This window comes from Solanum tuberosum, unplaced genomic scaffold (assembly GCF_000226075.1).
Source record: "Solanum tuberosum cultivar DM 1-3 516 R44 unplaced genomic scaffold, SolTub_3.0 scf00001, whole genome shotgun sequence".
NCBI classification, from domain to species: domain Eukaryota; kingdom Viridiplantae; phylum Streptophyta; class Magnoliopsida; order Solanales; family Solanaceae; genus Solanum; species Solanum tuberosum.
Window position 1 is genome coordinate 4,285,294 of NW_006238927.1, and position 6,295 is coordinate 4,291,588.

The window sequence follows — 6,295 nt, forward strand, 5'->3', positions numbered from 1 at the left end:
TCATTACTCTAGCAATATAATCATCAATTTTTTTGTACTTACCCTTAAAATCCACATTAATATAAGAAGTAGAATAATGCATATTGTGATAATCCACAACATAATATAATATAAATTAGAAAAGATGATATTCTATGCATTATGTGAAAATAACATGAGATGAAATTTAATTCATCAATTGAAAAATCAAAATTTTAAATAAAAAACAACATCAGAATAGAAATAAACACAAGAATAAAGCAATATAGTAAGATAACATGATAAAATGACAAAACACGATTATACAAATATAATATCTTGTTCCAAATAAATTCAAGAATCTATAAAATAGCAAACCAATTGAAAAAACAGTCATCTAAATTATAATGATGAAATTGTGATACAAAATAGCAGAACAATTGAAAAATGTAGTCATCTAAAATGATAAAGATGAAAGTATATGATTCAAAATATCATTATTAAAATCTTATATAATATTATTATTGGTAAACAAAAACAAAACAAAATAAAATGGTACCTGCATACTGCCTAAGTAGTCCCATCAGAAGGGAAGCAATTGGTGAACAAAAAATATTTCTCCATGACATAAATAGTTAGAGATTTATAGTAACTATGAAAGGAGATAATGACTTCATCTCCACAATTGATTTTGAGATAAAAAAAACATTTAATGTCATAAAAGAGTATAAATAATAATTAAAAGAGAAGATGAAAAGTTGAAGAATTGGTCATGATCTTAGTCGTGGGGGGAGAGGGTGGGTGGATTGTTTTTACCAATAAATTTAATAAATTAATTACAAGTGATTATAGATAAAGAATAAACATTAATTAAAATATTTAGACAATTAAAAATACCCAAAAGAAAAAGAAAAAATGAATGGAGGCCATAGAGAGGTGCCACATCACCTTGCCTATGTTCCTCCTTTATATATATATATACTAGAAGGGCATGGCCCGTGCTTAGCACGGGCCCAACTTAGTAAGTCTGTTGTAAACAGAGTATTGATGGAACTTATTTCAACTATATAAGCCACAATTTGCAATGAAGCAACTTATTCAAGTTATGAATGATTTAGTTAAAAGGGATGATCTAGTAAGTTAGAAACAAACGAAATTCAAAAGAAAAAAGAAGTATTCTAGCAATTGCAATGTGTCCCGGGAACATCAACTCTTCAACTCCTTCGTTGCACATATTTCCTTTTCAGTGCCTGGACATTGCTATTTGTTGTTCCTGCAAATTATTGAAAAGGAACACATCAAAAATAGTTGGGTCATGTTCCTATTAAGATACCAACTTCACTATTTACACAAATTGCATATTTACATCAAGATGGCAAAATCAAAAGATTTTAGATACAAGTTAAGTAGTTCTCTTATGTTTAAAGGTTGAAGTTAAAATGTAAGTAGGCAAATTCAGATAAGTCAGGTATTATACATGTTAGAGAAAATAGATTGGCAATGTCAAATTAATAATAATGGAAAATGTACAATAATGCGAAGATCAATATGCCATACGGAAAATGTAATGGAAAGAGCAGACTTACTTGTTTGAGAAATGGTCAGAGGATTTTATACTTTTTCCTTTGTTTAAGCTATCTTGGGGTTGAGTTGGTCGAACTTGATGACTGGTGGCTGGCAAACAAAATACAAAATATATTTACAGACAGACTCGGTCAGTACACATTGGCAGATGGAACACATTGACAACATTAAGTTAATAAAAGAGGATCAGGTAGATGGGATAGATCAGAAGATGCCGGGAGATGTGCGGCAACCTTTTATTCCTTCTTTTTATAAATTCCCACATAAACAATGCCTACCAATGCTGAAACTCCATCCAGTGCAACTGCTGCTATTACATCTATTATTTTATCTGATGAACCTGATAAGACACTTATAAAAAAATAATTGATACGCTTAGTTGGTGCAGTCTTTCCATCAACAGATTGATTTGAGAGCAAAGAGGAATTTCTTCAGATACAACACGCCTACAACTCGATGTTCAACATATATAGCTTTATCCACCATGAAACAATATAAATACTTACAACAAATCATATGATTTCTCATAAACAAAAACAAATCGCATTATTGATGAAAAAGAAATAAATAGTAGTACCCCTTGACTGCTAATAGTAGTACCTCTTGACTGCTAGCAGAATTATACCATTAGCTTGATTATCATAAATGTTATAGAAAGATAAAGCAGTGAACTCTAGTTAGTCTCCACACTAACACAAACTTGATTTATAAAATTCGAGTACGTCATATTTTTGAAAAAAAAAAAGTTCAAACTTAAATATGAAAATGTGTAAATGACTAAATGTTTATAAAATGCTATCTACAACACCCTCCACAACTTTAACCATCCAAAATTTATCATCCATTTGTTTGTTTGCTTGTTCTTTTCTCTTATCCTTCTTTTTTTTTTTTTTTTGGAATATTGTAAGATATATTATCTTACCAAACTTCATTTTACCAATTTCTACCGTTATAAGAAGCCACTCATTGTTTTTCGATATGTGTTCTGCAGTATTAAAATAAATTTTCACACTCAGGAGTTGCACCGGTCATGATGACTTTCAATCCAAAGGTCAACGAAAAGAGTAGTACACTTTCATCAGTGAAAACTTTCAAAAATCACAACCTAAACAATTAAAGAGTATAGTAGAACTTCACTTGTGCAGAAGCTAGATTAAAGAAAACAGTACCTGAAATAATAGCAATATCATTCCTAAATTTCTCAAACGTCTTTCCATAATCTTTAGAAAGGAAGCATTTCAAAGATTCTAAGACAATTTCTCATAGTTTTTTGTTTCTGCTGTCGCTACAATCTGCCAAAAAAAACATAACCCAAAATCAAAAGCCATGTTCTTTCCTTCAATATCATCAAACGATCCACATGCAAAAGCAAGTACCGAAAAATTCATCGTACCAGAAACCATTTAGATTGAAGCAGAGGAAACTATTCATTCATTAACTTAAGCTCATCTTACAATGGTTTCATTGTCGATCTCCGAAAGAAAAATTGCTGATGTGATTCCATCTGGTGGTTGAAAGATACCCAGTGAAGATCCTACAAAGAATTAAATAAAGAAAATTGAAAAAAAGTACTCTGTTTTCAGAAATCACCAGAGAGCAATTGAAACAATAGGTGCATTACTCTATTTTCAAAAATACTCATGCATGAAGCAATAACGTCTAATTGAGTTAACAAATGTCAGAGTATTCACATAAGTGTAATAAGATTATTGTAAAATCTTTACCTGGGTTATCAAGGGACATGCCATACCTTCATCTGACACGACAATGTAGGACTTTTCACAGTCGATGATACCTTCTTCATTCTTTGGAGGTGTGTTGATGTCTTTTCAAATTTCCACTTCCACATATGAAGTGGAACTCTAGGATCAATTGGAATGGAGAACAGTAAAATTTTAGAACTTGGTGCTCGAAATCTAAATCGATGTTTCAACATTATCTAATAACATATAAGAACAAAGGAATTATATTACTCTCTAGAATAAAGAATCATGTATTTTGTAAATGAACCAAAGGAGAAGATACAAGGATAACTATTAAAGCTATATTGTGCTGGTCCAATCAGCTGATTAAACAATGTACAGTCATGTCTCTAAAAAAATTCCTAATAGTATTTTTTTAAGAAGTAAAATTTCATTCCTCACCTAACAATAGAGTCACCCACAATACCGTCGAGTAACTTCAATTCCTTGCTTGTTTATTCCTACTGAACTTGAAAATGTCCGTAGCTGCATTTGGAGAACTATTAATAGTGAGAAAGAGACCTTTATGCTCTTCTTTTTTATTATTTTTCTTCCAATTCAACACATCTTCTAAAAGTTTTAGTTAAAAGAGAGAAAGAGAAAGGAAAAACAGATTTATATTAAGATAAACCATTTGATTAATAGCTTAAACTGAATAACAATGTCAATTCACGAGTGGAATATCACATCGACAACATTTTATTTTATTTTTGTAAGTATACATAGACAATATTCACAACAATTTTTCTTATAAGGAGTAATAAATTTTGTATTGATAATTGAGCAGAAAACAACCATATACACATGTTAATAACACAAACTGAATTCACCTTAAACATACCATCCCTAGAGGGTAATAGAACATATTTTACTTCCTTCATTTCAATTTATTTGTATCACTTTTCTTTTTAGTATGTTTAAAAGAATGTCTTTTTACCTTTTTAGCAACTCTTTAGTTCTAACTTTTCACATGACATGTTAAAGACCACAAGATCAAAAGGGCATTTTGGCACATCTTATATATTTTTAGTTTAAGACCATAAAATTCAAGAATCTTTATGACTTAAAAAAAACACACGTAAAACATGAATTTCTCCTTTAACATGATGCAATTAGGCAATGAAAAACACACAAAAAATCATATAACATGCATATAAGAGATTCTTCTCATAAAACATCAGCTTCTAAAATATAGCTACTAAATAATAAAGCAAGCTTTTAAATTCAAAAGTAATTATCAAGATTAACATATTAAACAAAAACCATAACAAAATTCTGAAAATTGGAAGCAGAGAAGAGCAAGTATTATCATACCAAAGATTTTGGAAGTTGCTCCTAGTCTAAGTAAATAGCAAAGAATGATGAACAGAGATTGCCATATGTGTATCTCCTCTAAGTAGCAAATAGAACATGTATTATCTACTGAATGAAGCATTTGCAATTAGCAAGTAGTACTTGTTTAATGAAATGAGCCCAAATAAAATACAACTTACATTACTTATGGTACAAGTATTTACCTTTAATTTCTTTATATAGAAAAGAATGAAGGACATAAATTCAATTTTTTTTACAGCCATGGACTCTTCCGGTGCTTTAATCCCAGAATCCTTCTTAGTGTTCTTTGAGTAAACCTAAAACCTTCCTCAACCTAGACACCCGATTCTCTTCAAAGTTTGATCCAGAGATCAAAGAAAAATTGCAATGGACATAAAAACTAAAAAAATATACTACGGCATAAAAATGATATATTGTGAGAGATTGATATTTACCTGCAAGTGCTTTTACTAAATTATCTTCTGCCTCTCTAAGCTCAGTTTTCAATTTTCCCAAGATTTGCAGCCATGCCGAAAAGCATCAAAGCAAAAAAAACACTTAATTAGTAAGATTTACCATGAACATGGGCACCCAAAAAAATTGATTGTTTTTTAAAATAGAGTTCAATTCAACCCCAAATAGAAAATACCCTTCAAAGACGGATACTTTTAAGAATGTCTGTAAATGATAAAGTTTGACATATTAAATTCCATCATATACAGAATGTGCTGGTAGTAAAACTCAGACCAAATCATTAGAAAAAGAGAACATTGTGGATATGAAGAAATCCCAAATGTAGTATTTTCAATTTACCCTGGAATTGAAGGGTTTCTTGAGCTTGGAGGTTGGTTGAATCCAAAGATTTTCGAAAAGAGATAGTGCCTGCATCTGTTGTTGAATTTATAAATCCCTATTACATGTTAACCTAAGTTGCTCCATTCTGTTTAGTCTAACATTTAGGGTTTACAAAATGAAAATTTGGTACTTGTCAAAATGGTAAAGATAAATGAAAAAAAAGAAGAGGAAAGACCAAGAAATCTATAGCATACCCAATTGAATTTTGAGGTCTTTGCTGGTATGTGACAGAAGAAATTTTTTGTTGCAACTTATCAATACAAAATTGAGACGGGTCTACACTCCTGGGCATAGGATATGAAGAAGAAGTGGGTTCAACATAAGAATTCTGTCCATGCAACATACCTACAGCCACCTACCAATAAAGCAACAAAAATTGAAAGCAATATCAAAACAATCGAACATAAAAGCAACAAAACAAGACAAAGTTTAACCCAAAATCCTGGAAGAAGATGATGAGAAACCAAAGAAAAACAATGAGAGCAAAAAGGAGAGAAAAAATAGAATAGCAAACTAGAGAAGAGATGGAAGCTTACCTGGAAGGAGAGATTGCAGGGAGAAAGAATTTGAGATGCTTTGGCATACGCATTGTTTTGGTAGAAAAAAACAACATATACACGTGTTAAACAAATAGGCACACAAAAAGATCAACACCCAATGAAATAGGTACACATTTATAGTGCCACTTAAATAGCTTTGTGTACAATACTTAATTGCAGTGTTAGTCCTATTGATATATATATATATATAGATTATGTAGAAATTTTTATAAGGATACTATTAATTTTATGATTATTTTTTTCTTGATCAAATATCAAAATGCTTCCAATATTTGTATGTAT

The 6,295-nt window shown here is 30.5% G+C and overlaps 1 long non-coding RNA gene across 1 annotated transcript; it reads right to left on the minus strand.

Annotated features, from left to right (window-relative positions):
* Nucleotides 1–4,920: 4,920 nt before the first annotated feature.
* Nucleotides 4,921–5,488, minus strand: LOC102591044 (uncharacterized). Its single transcript, XR_366497.2, has 3 exons — nt 5,412–5,488; nt 5,054–5,093; nt 4,921–4,932 (listed from the first exon to the last, which is right to left on the minus strand). It is a non-coding gene; the product is annotated as an uncharacterized lncRNA (long non-coding RNA).
* Between the last annotated feature and the right edge of the window lie 807 nt (nt 5,489–6,295).